Consider the following 13,872-nt stretch of genomic DNA (forward strand, 5'->3'; position numbering starts at 1 on the left):
ACGATATATCGTCCAGGACGATGTATTACACTATGGTGTAATAACCGCTTTCCTCGTGCCTCGGAGTTCAGACGTTTAGATATATGTTGATGGTTTCTCTGTGGGCGAGTATGGTTTTACGTTGCTTTAAGCAATATTCCATGGACTTCCAGTGAATGAAAACAAACACTGTGCATGTAAGAAATATTTGTCCAGGAACTTAGGATGACAGAATTTGGTTTAAAACCAATACTAATATTGCAAAACATAAATGTGATCCTATCAGAATATTGATCCCGTAAGTGGACTGTAGCTCACAATATCAATCACTGGTATCTCTGGACCTGACTGTCTTATTAACAGACCACCGTGTACGGCTTTGACAAGAAAAGCAAAAGTGCGGCTCTGACAAAATATAAGCAAAAGTAATTATAACAGAAAATAAAATACGAAACACGAAGATAAGGACAACAAACCCTTTTGAAATTAAAAGTCTTCAAACCACTAAAAGTCTTTTCTAGAAACACCAGTGAAATGTCGATTTCATGTGAACTGTGGTAAAAAAGAAAGTCACATTTTGAATGCTTCTTCTCTTTCAAAGTGCCAACAGGCTGTGTTTGAATATGATACTTTGAATGTTGCTAAAGTTTTAATCTTCAGCCCAACCAGAGAGGAGTATTGAGTTATGTGTTTCTCCAAATGTGGTCACTTTGTACCAATGGGATTCGAAACCGAGACATCGGTGTGTCAACGCACCAACGACCAGGTTACCTAACCTGGCTTGCGTAATCTTCCAGCACAGCGGGGGACACCAGAAATGGGATTTACACATTATGCCCATGTGGGGAATCGAAACCCGGTCTTTGGCTTGGCGAGAGGTCGCATTAACCTCTAGGCTACCCCACCACCCCCGTTGTACAGAAGCGAGGCAGGAAACACAGAAGTACACGAAGCATTGCTGTCAGTTCAAGTGAACACAAACACGAATTTCTCTTTGAACCGAATATTAGAATAATATCCACATAATGATGACTGGAAGTTATTTGTATGGCATCTTGTGTTTTAAACGCTTTCTAAATACATGTGCCTGCGTGCATCGGGTTTCCAATTTGGGACCGTTGTTGGGAGACGAACCACTTATGAGTCATACATTTCATGATCATGAATCACCAGGAGACATATGAAGTTGTCGATATAGGATATGAAAATTGAAACTGTGAGCACCGACTTGAACTGACGTGCATTTGGAGCTTTCTAGCTATTGACAATCCGCTTGTATAAACTTGTTTTAAACAGTTCAGAAGACTTCAACTTGTATGTATAAGGTATTGGCTTTTTGAAAATGTTTCTTATTACGAACGATTCCCTAGATTAAGAAAAAAGACAAATCAGTAATATTAAGGATTTGACATCTGGACATTTTGCAAAATATACTCAAATTGTTCTGTCACACAGAAAACCCAAATTACACGTTTAGTCCCTTTCAAATAGTTCAACAATCTGTTGAAAGGATGGATAGAATAAAGGATACATGTGCAAGTGATAGGAACTGTTCTCATCATTCACGTCAATGTTTAATGGACATCTTATCATGTACACTTATGACATTAACTTGAAGATAATGGTTCCTGTTTAAAATCAGCCTGCACGCACATTTATTGACTGATTGAAGAGAAAAGTATTTGAAACAGACATTAAAGAAATCATAGAAAGTTTTTGGTTCATTATCTACAATTAATAACCCATTTAAACCGGATAAACGTGTATTACATTGTGGTTGCATTGAAAAAGTCCGTTTATAATGGTGATGACATTTGGAGAAAAATAATAGACTTGTTTATACGTTCAGATGTAAGTGAAAGGTTAACAAATGCTGTCGTATATACAACATGGAGTCAGCTGTTTATGTGATTAGAGCCCAAAGTGACTCATGTTGAAAAATAAAAGCGACAAAACCAATTACCATAACCATTAGAAATCAGAGTTCGCTGTGCGTTCCGTCTATATAGCATGTGTTTGTGAATCACTATGCAATAGTAATGATACCATGTGTTCGAGAAAAGGTCAGCGTATCCTGCCCCACCTGTGGCACCCGTCATAAACACATGCAAAGATAAGTCAATTGTTCACCTGAAAGAACATATAGTAAAAGTCAAAATAGGGATTTGCATCGGGTGAGCATTTCACCAATGGTCGTTGATTTCACTAAGAGTAAAAACGTTAAAGACCGATGTTTGGCTCAGTGTCCTTTGTTCGCCATATGATGGGCCAGTATTTATTATCCAATGCTAGCACGTTGCTGGCCCGAAGCCCGCTTGATGATAGTATTCAGTATTCTACTATGGTCCGATGCTGGGCCAATGATCTATACTTGGATCTGTGAAGGTTTCCAATGTTAAACCAATCTTACATGATCATGACATCATTCGCGTTCCTATTTTGTTCAACATTAAGGTACTGCTCTGGGAATATACATTCAGTTGAACTTTAGATAACTATTTAAATACTGTGGTTAATATTGATTATTGAATCAGTGATATGTGCGTCCTTTGAAAATGTTCAATTATTTTTGAAAAAAACATGCCATTGCGACGACGCTCAAAATTCTTAAAATGATTTGATCTTACATTCGGGTTTAGAAGAAAGTTTAATTGACTCGTCCTGTCAATGCGTTCTTCTCTCAAATGGCCTGCGAAAATTAGTTCTTTCCAAATCTATCAAAATAGATTATCGTTTACAATAAGTACGCTAAAGGGAAACCCCTTTGTTCACAGAAGAACGGTCTCAACGACTTTACTTACATAATTATCTTGACAACCGCCATTACAAACCACATGATATATAACAGAGTATTTAACTTAAAGAAAACTAATGGAATTGTACTGCTTCAATGTATTCACTCAACACTAAAATAACATGTTTATGGAACGAATTACAAGGAGATTGCTTTTGACTTTACATACATCTTATAGATAATACCTGTGGGATCCAGGAAACGAACAGTGAGTCTTTACCATACAAACTACGTGTTGTCTGACGAATACCAGGTTTCAGTTAATAGAACATTTACTTCTACAGTCTTAGCTGAAACAAATATCTTTTATATGTACCTTGCTTCGCATAATTTTATTAGAATGGTCCTAAAAGGAAGTGTCTGTTGTTAGACTCCTTGTACATACAATAATGGCGTACAGAAGACATCCTTAATTATCTAGTGTATAATTTAGACAAATACCCCGGACGCATTCGCTATATAGTTTTGAGCCGAAAATACATGACGTTTAAGGTGTGATGAAATGGGTTTTAATGTCGCTCTAAAGATCGATGTACTTATATGCCGACGTGCATGTACCGTGTATGGCTGCCTGTACTAGTCCTGTTTCATAGTGCTAGCCCACTGAGATACCATGCCACACTTTAACATGGATGCCACACTCAGACACATTATCACAAGAACTATTGTGACATCCATTCATGAAAACCAAACAATTGAAACATCAAACATGAAAACAAAAAAAAACACTTGTGTGTGGCAAAATATAGGCGCAGTTTATTCAGTATTGGTCGCGGTACCCTGGGGGAGATACCTATCTTTAAAAAATATCCTATCGCCATTATGAAACACCGGAGCATCTGAAAACCCAGGGGAGATAACCCACTAGGGTAACCATCGATGAGCAACTCCCATCCCTGCCCCTGTCGACAAGCCGTCGACTAACACTCGGCAAGCTGTCGTGCCTAATCAAGCAAAAACCCGACTAGGCGTCGGAACATCCCCTACAGCAGGCCGCTGGACCAACCTCAAACCACAGCCATAAACACATAGCAAAGGGATGCTCATCAACAAACATTGTCCCCAGTACCTAGCCCTATTCAAATAAAGCTTTCCCCCAGGACCCCGCCACTGATCCCGTATGTGATCATCGCCACCAAACTGTTCCGAAGTTGTCTATTGCAGAGCCTCCTGAATGGCATTGATAAAAACAAAGGCAGAACCTATCCAAGGCAGATGAATGACATCATCAAAATACAGGCATGCATCCTTTGCCGTGATCTGATGCTTGATTCTGGCACCCCTCTGTAGTGTATTCTACTTGTAATTGTTTACATCTTGTGTGATACAGTTTCCCGCACTATCCAAAGTACACATTACGATATGATTACGTCATGTATGTCTGCGTTGTCTGAGTGCAAACTGTTGCGTGCATATTCCCGAGTATAAATGTGTGAAAAATTACACTCCCATTTGACAGATTTTGAGGGTCATGAACCGGTTTACTCGTTTTCGTTTTCCATCAATTGCCACTGGCGACTGAGCTCCCGACCAGATAATGCGAGTTTTTTGGCAGGATTTTATGTAGTTCATCCATGTCTGCATCCATGAGATTACACATCTCTTTACCCTTAAGGCCTATAATGTCATTTGAGCCAACATGTAGTAGGAAAGTACATGTACCTGTAGGATGGTAGTGATGGAGCTTTGCTTTGATACACGGCAGCAACTCTACCAATGGAGTCCCTTCTTCCCCAGCCAGGAAATGCAAGACTCAGGGCCCAAACATAGGTTCTTCTAAATCCCAACCTGAACAGACTCTTGTGTCCAATAAATGTAAGATGATCCCACAATCCAAATATCTGAAACTTTGAAAGAAGTTTTAGCACATAACATTGCATTGCTACTTAAGTTTAAGTAATCAGACCGATTCTGATATAGCGCTTAAATGAATCTGACTTCCATCTGCCCAACAGCTTTATTGTATCCTGTGGTACGCCTTGCATGGCTGCCATTGTTGCTGCCCCAGTTTGCAAGGAATGAGATTTAAAAGCATCCTCTGGTAGTTGACTTAACTTGAGGGGCTTGAGGAGAAAAGCTGAAATATGTGCTCTTGTAATTGGAGAATGGTTGATGTGAATAAACAGAGCATGAGATGTTGGCGTGGGTGGCTGGATTGCCAAATAGGAAGAAATAGCTTGTAATGGGCATTATTCATATTTAGAATGAGATCCAACTATAAGCTGTGTTTTCCTGCCTGTTTGATCAGTCTTGGAGTGCCTAATATTTAGCTCAATCTTTTGTGCTTGTGTCTTTATATCCATTAAAAGTATACCATGACCCGCAACCCCGTTCAGGCAACTGAGTTCACCAATCTGTAGAAATGCGAAGAAAGCCAGCAGGAACAAAGCCTTGAAAAGGAGAGTTTCCTAATCGGAGATGCGAACATGGTTCAATGTTGTGTTCAACTTATGCAGTATGTCCAAAGTAAATCGAAGCACGAAAATCTGGTTTGCTTTTGCCATTGCACATGCCGAGCAACATTTTTCTAAGTATGAAGTGAGCAGTGGTGTCTGCAAGCCTCATTACTTTGTGATGCCAGCATATTGCTGCCATATGTAGTGATGCTGTTGAATGAGCTATGTAGAGCTCTGCAGAGAGTGAGTGAGTATGATTTTACGCCGCTTTTAGCAATATTCCAGCAATATCACGGCGAGGGACACCAGAAATGTGCTTTAAACATTGACCCATGTCTGGAATCGAGCCCGGGTCTTCGCCGTGACGAGCGAACGCTTTAACCACTAGGCTACCCTACTGCCCCTGTTGTGCAGAGATAAATATGAGATATATTGTAGTAAGTGTTCTGTAGGGGCTGGTCATAGTTCTGGTATGTTGTAAGTTCATCTAAACATGGCAAAGGAATGCAAAGCAATTGTATAGGCTTTCTTGGTGTTGTCACATTGTGAAAGCTCTAGTAGCCAGATAAGCTTCAGTTTCCAGTTGTCCCAGTGTTGTCTTGGTATGTCTGTTGGTCGCAGATTAAGATTGGGCGCCAGCTGTGGTTGGCGATGAAACTGAAAACGAGAGATAACATCTGCGATGACATTCTTACTACCTGGAATATACTGTCCCCGTACTAAGATGTTGTGCTGTAAGCAGTGAAGCACAAAGGACCTAACTAGAACCATGACACGTGCGGACTTAGATGTCAGTTTGTCTAGAATCGTCACAACTGATTGGTTGTCTGAGTGAAACATAATTTTCTTGTTCACAAGCTAATCTGCCCACAGCTGTACTGCTACCAGAATTGGAATGAACTCCAAAAAGGTTATGTCCTCTGAAACCAGCTTTTCTCCACTCGGATGTCCAAGCACCATAGGACCACTGATACCCAAAATATAGGCCGAAACCTCTCCCCTCATCTCCAGCGCCATTAGTATAAAGGTGAAGTTCTGTATTTGATTGCCATTCCTTATCCAGAAACAATGAGACTCTATTGTGCTGATGCAGGAATTCCTGCCACACTCGTGAATCCTTTTTGACTCCTTGCGTCAAGCAAATATGATGATTGCTTTTTTTTTTGCATGTGGATTCGCTTCAATTAGCCTGCGAGAGAAAGGGCGGCCTATTGGTATGGCCCTGCAGACAAAATTCAGTAAACCTAGTAGTGATTGTATTTGTTTAAGTGGGACTTTGTTTTGCTGAAGTAAATCTGATATTGCTTGCTGACACTGTATAATTTTCACATCAGGGATTCTTGCTTCAATTGCCTCTGTGTCTATTTCTATGCCCAGAACATTAAGGCATGTACAAGTACATGGTAGTACAGTCTTTTCTGCTGCTATTGGTACTCCAAGACTATGGCAAATATCCAGAAATATATCCAAACTTCGTTGACACTGCATTGTATTGGCTGATCAGCCAAAGAAAAAATCATCTAGGTAATGCAAAACCCCTGCTTTTGGGTGTGTCCGTTGTGTGTCACATTGCAAAAATGTTGGAAACCTTTCAGATACTGAACAACTGATTTTACAGCCAATTGGAAGACACATATCGAAGTAATAACTACCTAGAAATTGAAAACAAAGCAAATTAAAATCTTCTTTCCTTATTCCGCAAAGCCAAAATGTACTTTTTATATCTGCCTTGGCCAAAAGTGCTTTTTTGCCTAAATCCTGTACCAAGGCGATCGCATCATCAAAGCGGGTGTATGTGACAGAGGCAACATTGTCATCAATATTGTCATTTATGGATGAACCTTCTTGATATGATAAGTGGTGAATAAGTCTGAACTCCCCATTGTTTTGGGAACCAGTCCTATCGGAGATATTGTAAATTCTTGCAATGGGGCTTTAAGATACGTTTATGCAGGATGGCAGGACCCTATCTCTTGGTCTACTTTCTGTTGAACAAGTTGTGGATATTGGTAAGCAGATTTTAGGTTTTTCGCAGGACAAGGTGTGTTAACTCCAGTATAGCCTCAGCTAAATCCAGCATTAAAACCTTGCCACGGGTAGGATGCCTCCTTATACCTAGGATATTCTGATAGATAGGACTTCAACACTTGAAAATGTATTGGAGAAGTCCCTTTACCTCAGATAGATGCTGGTTCAATCAGTTTTGGGATTTGTTTTTTGCTTGCTGTGACAATTGTCACTTGCAAACCTTAGCTGGATGAGGCTTGCTGCAAAGTGTACAACTATGAACATACTTGAAAAATCGACGTGTGCACTGTGTACGATTGAAGTCAAAGCATGTACCAGTTTGACGTGTGCCAAATGCCGGTGTGTGCAACATGGCAGAAGATCTTGCTTTGAAAGCTGAATGCCGATCATATGGCATGCCTGGGTGTACGATTGTGGGGTCATGAAAAACAACCATAATTCCTGGTTAATTTTAGACCAAGTCGTCAGTGGGTAACGCGACAGACGCAGTCTAAACTGCTGATCATTGTGTTTCCAGCCATCCCCCTTTAGCCTGTGATATGCTGTGTGAATGATATAGCTGGATATTTCACTGTATAAATGCTGGAAAAACCAAGAAGGCTGATGACCACTCTTCGACATTGTTAATCTTGGACTGCTGGCGGTGTACTATCTCCAGATTGCCTCTGTTATTTGACACCTACTAAACCTCTATCAGAATATGATGACCCATAGTTGTTTTGAACATTATGCCTAAATCCACATACTCATGATTCCAGATCTTTTCTTTAAAATGCTGTGGGACTATATCCCCCAAATCATCCCCAGCAAATGGAATACACATTTGCCTGATATTGATGACAGTGTGCTTTGTGGATGTCGCCATGGACGGGGGAGCGTAGCACACATGTGCTGCATTGGACGGGTCGTTTACGAGCCTAGGACGGAAGAGCGACTGATACCTACCATGCTTTCGAGTGATATAGGAACGTTCTGTGGGTTGTTAAATGGGCCGAACTAAGGGAAAGACATACCTCGGGTTTCAGGAGGAGTCATGGAAATTATGTTACGAATAACCTCACCTGATATGGCACCATCTAGCACGGGAGCGGACGGCTGTCACTGGATGTCTGCGGCGGCGGCCTCCTCGGTTGTCTGCGGTCCCCGGTCACTGCCAAGCCTCGCCTGTTTTCGTCCTGGCCTCCTTGTCCTCACAGATCCCCCACTCTTCCTTTTATTCGTCATGCTGCTCCTGTTACGCGGCGATATGGACTGTCAATGTAACCCACGTGTAGCTCTCTTTAAAAGTTAGACAGGAAAGGACAAGTCGTGCCCATGACCTGAATAACCTATCCAGACGTTTTACAGTTATCTCCCTTTAAGTTTCTTTCAACTGCCACTAATAAATAATGAATTTTATCTCTAATGCTTTCAATAAAATATCTTATTATACCTCCGAGTCAACCAGTTACAACATGTTCTATTAGCATCTTTTAGTATGACACAGCCAGTTGGTTGAATCACTTTCACAACAGAATGATCAAAGTACAGTTTGTGACGATTAAGTGATAAGAGAGAATGGGAGTCATTCCGAAACACAGGAATGGGTCCCGGGTGTTTATCTTTGTCATCCCAAACTGGCTTCTAATGGAGTTATCCTGGAGTATAGAGATACAGCTACAATGTAATTGTATTAATACTTTGCAAAGCATTGTGGTGTAATCAGTTAATAACATCACTAATCCCTCTGACGCTCATGCTGAGTAGCTAATAGTCTACTTTTTTACACTCAAAAGACGCGTGGTCTGGATATTTGAAACGATGTTAGTTGAGATCAATTTTAACAGTTTGCGTTCAAAGATATGATTTCTTAAGTTTACGATAAGATCAATTTAGAAACACTGAGAATCTTAAACCTGTCGTATATCATACAAAGCTACCATGCCTCGATGCCTCATTTGTGGTGAAAAAGCGGGGTGTTTCCCAATGAGGTCACGGAGATGTCAAAGCCGCAGACAATAACAACATGGAGAAGTAACACGGCATTCATGATCAGCTGAGGGTTGCTATTAAGTCACATTGCACAGCACGCGTTTATTTGAATGACTTTCCGCACAATCATACATGTCGTACATGTGGACGTTCTGTTCTCATGACAAAAGACGCCAGGACTACTTAACACACAACAAAAACACTGTGACGATAGTATTGTTGTTCTTTAATGGTAAGCCACATTCTTTATGTTAACATAGAATGTTCATTTGCCTGAAACATACCATACAATGTGTCATTTTACGACACTTACCACAACATAGGTATTAAAATTGAAATGAGAGAAAAAATACTTTCATAATTTACTATTGTCGATTATGGTCCTCCCGCGAACGCGCCGATTTCTAAACATATAGCATGCAAAGTGAACGACAGATGTGAGGAACGTTTTTCAAAATGACACTGAAATACCTTTGATCGAACAACAGACATTCAGCATTCAAGATACATTTTCAGGTCTGATGTATGCTGGATATCTCTCTCTCTCTCTCTCTCTCTCTCTCTCTCTCTCTCTCTCTCTCTCTCTCTCTCTCTCTCTCTCTATATATATATATATATATGTGTGTGTGTGTGTGTGTATATATATATATATGTGTGTGTATGTATATATATATATATATATATATATATATATATATATATATATATATGTATGTCCTTTGCTAACATTTCAAATCAAGTGGAGCTTTAAGACAGGTTTGTTTTTAAATCTGGCTGAGGAACGCCATATCTATTCCCGAACGCAGTTTCGTGACATTTCTTTTACGGTCTGAGTGTTCTTGGGCGTCTATACGGAAAAATATAAAACGGGTAATTGTACGCTTAAATTTTGAATTTAAAGAACAACATCACTCTTATCATAATAAATCTTTGAAAAAGGACCAATGAATACAAACTCTGAGGAACGTTGGGGTAAAAAATATTTATATCTATTACATATTGGTTAATAAATTTCAATCAATTAAGGTTCACTGGAAAAAAAGTTGAGTTTGACAATGTTAACAATATATTACTTTTAACGGACGATTTACTCCAAAACGAGCATGCAGAGCCCTCATTCCTTAAATCTATGCAGTTATCCTCAGCAGTTTGTTTAAAGAAAGAAATTGTTATGCAAAAATATTTATCTGTTGATAATTCAGATAATCTACGTTTCTGAACAAACGAAACAAAATATAATTAATTTTAAACATACCTTTTATTATTTCATCTTGTGTTATTTCCTTCTAAAATAAATAAATAATGAATATGTTTGAATTTCAACTGGTAAAACTACACGTCCCATTCGATTTTACATGTAAAAACTGATGAGAAACGCGAATGGTTATGTACTTCGTCTTATATCTGAATGTAATGTACTGTACAAAATTAGTAATGAGAAAAGCATTAAAAAATCTAATCCAGAAGATATGAAGGCGAAACTCTGCGCCTTACGTCTTCTGTAACATTGAGCACGGTACTCGTTGGCCCGCGTTTTTATAGATGAAAACCACTACTATCTAGAGAACATGGAAGAACTATGCTTAGCTGCCCCAAAGTCATAAAAAGGTCACGGTTATTAATAGCCTGTAGACACCTCCCGTGCTTATCCTTTCCAAATTATCGAAAACGTATGTTGTTTGATACTTCTTTCATCACATACTCGGAGAGAAAGGATATCACTCTATCGACTATAGCTAGCGTGAAAAAAGCTCCAAATTGAGACGACGAGTTCTGTCTCGGAATATTCTTAGTTTTGATATCAGTCCACCTTCATCAACATCATGAAATGTATCTAGAGCAAAGCATACAACCATCTTGGATGAAGAAAAAATACACTTTTGGCATCCAAGAGCTATCTTAAGATTTATGATATTCATGCGATATCTTCAAAAATAGGCTACGACACTACGATTTCCTTACAAGTACATAACGGTAACCTTAGCTCTAAGATCGTTCCCAAAAGCCAAGACTCTGGTTATTACAGGATACAAAGGGAATTTTTGTTAAGAATGACTAAGGATGATTAATAGAATTTTTCAACAATTTATCAACAATCGTCGATAGAAATTTAAAGCTCCGCTACAAGCCTTAGAGTTTTAAACTTTTATTGTCTCGTATTGATAATGTTATACCAACAGACACGAGGCGTACGCCCGAGTGGTTTATTCTCCCTGCAGTGTTTTATTGTACGATAAACAACGATCACGAGTCGTTTATTTCTTATATGAGATATCAACAAAATGTACAGCATCTTATAAGGATCATGATAAAATGTACAAGCTTTAAAACTATTTACCCGTAATTTGATAATGATGACTCCCTGAATAGAATCCGATTTCGACAATGTTGGACAAACCCATTTTAAGAACATATTGGTTTGGTATTAGTACTTCCCGCATATTCTTCCAATCCTCAGGTTGATTCTCTGTACCTTTTCTCCCAATACCGACTGTCATATCTCTTCTACTTGGATGCTATCATTCGGCCACTGCGATTATGTGCGTTGACCAGTTACGTCTATGGGGAACTACTCATTAGACACTTCCCTCTAAAAAACGTCATCCAATATACGACATAATCAAGTTGCGATGACATGTTCAAATCTCCAGAAGTGACGTCATGTGAGAAGAATGTGTTATCATGAAATAAACCACAATTTGTTCTTTATTGTTTTTTTGCGCTGTATCGCGTAACCGTCTTATATACTATTAAAAAAAAGAAACGCATAACCCGTATTTGCTGAGAAAATGTTGTATATTAAAAAATGAATTACTTGGTAGGAAATGAACTTGAGTACATGAAATTTTACACCCGTTTAGGAGAGATCAATGTCTATACAATGATGTCCATTACTTGAGGTAAGGCATTCACAATATTCCTCAAACGTGAATGGAGTATCAATATCTGTTGTACCCACCACGTGCACGAATAACAGTTCTCACACGCCTTGTCATGGACTGGATGAGACGCTGGATAACGGCCTGGGGAATGCTCCGTCACTCCTCCTGCAGAAATGCAGCTAGTGCCTGTAGAGTTTGGGGTTGATGTTGACGCTGACGGAGACGGCGATCAAGTTCATCACACAGGTGCTCTACTAGGTTAAGATCCGGGGAACGGGACGGCCAGGGGAGCACGTTGACATTGTTAGCAGCGAGAAAGGTCATTGTGACCCGTGCCGTGTGGGGCCGGGCGTTGTCCTGCTGGAAATTCTCACGTTGGACGTCAATGGCGGGCAGGAGGTGTGGTAGCAGGATGGTGTCCCTGTAGCGTACAGCCGTCAGGTTTCCCTGGACGTGGACAAGATCGGTACGATCAGTGTAGGATATTGCCGCCCACATCATCACACTCCCTCGACCAAATCTGTCCACTTGACGCACGCAGTTAGAGGCATAACGTTCTTGAACACGTCTGTAGACCCGGTTCCTACCATCACGTCTTTGCAAAAGTAATCTGGACTTATCGCTAAACCAATCCGTCGCCAGTTGCGATGGTTCCAGTCAGTCACGTTGTTACACCAACGGAGACGATGAGCACGATGGTGACGACGTAGTACGTTTCCGACGTAGGGTCTCCTGGCTCTCAGTCCATGTTCTCTCAGGCTGTTCCGTACAGTCTGGCCTGATATCCTCCTAAGTCTTGGCACCCTGGCTGCAGTGCTCTCACCCGTAGCTGTACGGTCACGCAAATGGAGGACCCGGATGTAGCGATCCTGGGCTGGTGTGGTGACTCTAGGTCTTCCTGTACGGGGACGGTCATTTGTTGTTTGGTTGTAGCGAGCTGCAAGCCGTGAGAGTGTGCTTCGGCTAACATTCAGACGTCGGGCAACAGAAGATTGCGACTCTCGAGCCTGCAGTCTTCCAATGGCGATGTTCCTTGTGGCAGCATCAAGACGTGGCATGTTCATTTGGTTTGGAAACACCTTCTGAACGAATGCCTATTTCCGAAAGCAAGCTTGCTTTTTATTTCCAAACACTGCATGCTTTTCCTGCCCAATTTCAACGTGCAGGATACCACTTGTTGCGTTGTGGCGATGGATTTCTTACTCATTCTAAAAAAATCACATCAAAGTCAACCTTTTCAAGCAAAATCGATTTGTTGCAAACGGAAGTGTGTCAATTGATGCTCTTACCAATATTGATACATATTTTGACGATAATATGAATACAAGAGGTATTATTTTCGTTTTGACATATCAGTAACACCTATGCGTTTCTTTTTTTGGACAGTATATATCATAGTAGAATGCTGACTGAATACACTGGATAATCGAGGGTGACATTTATTGGTCAAAATACCGACCAAAGAAATTAGAAATGCTATTTGAGGAATGTCAAATGTTTTTGGTTGTTTCTCGCTAAGGCTGAAACAGCCTATTTATAATCAGCGTGGGACGTTATCATACATACAGTTATACGATCAGTAGTTGATGACAGTATTCATGCATTACAATGGTTATTTGTCCTTTGTTTAAAAACCAAACTGTCCTAGATTATCGGAATCAGTTCTGCGATCTTTATGACAGTATTTCATAAGTTAGTGAACACCCTTTATGGGAGAGAAATTTTCACATGATGGGTTTTGATATATTTCTACTCCTTAACCGGTGTGCGCATTCAATATGAATAGATCTAGCGTCTTTAATGTCTAAACTGACATGGAGAA

Source organism: Haliotis rufescens, unplaced genomic scaffold (assembly GCF_023055435.1).
Source record: "Haliotis rufescens isolate VD_foot unplaced genomic scaffold, xgHalRufe1.0.p SCAF_4, whole genome shotgun sequence".
NCBI lineage: Eukaryota > Metazoa > Mollusca > Gastropoda > Lepetellida > Haliotidae > Haliotis > Haliotis rufescens.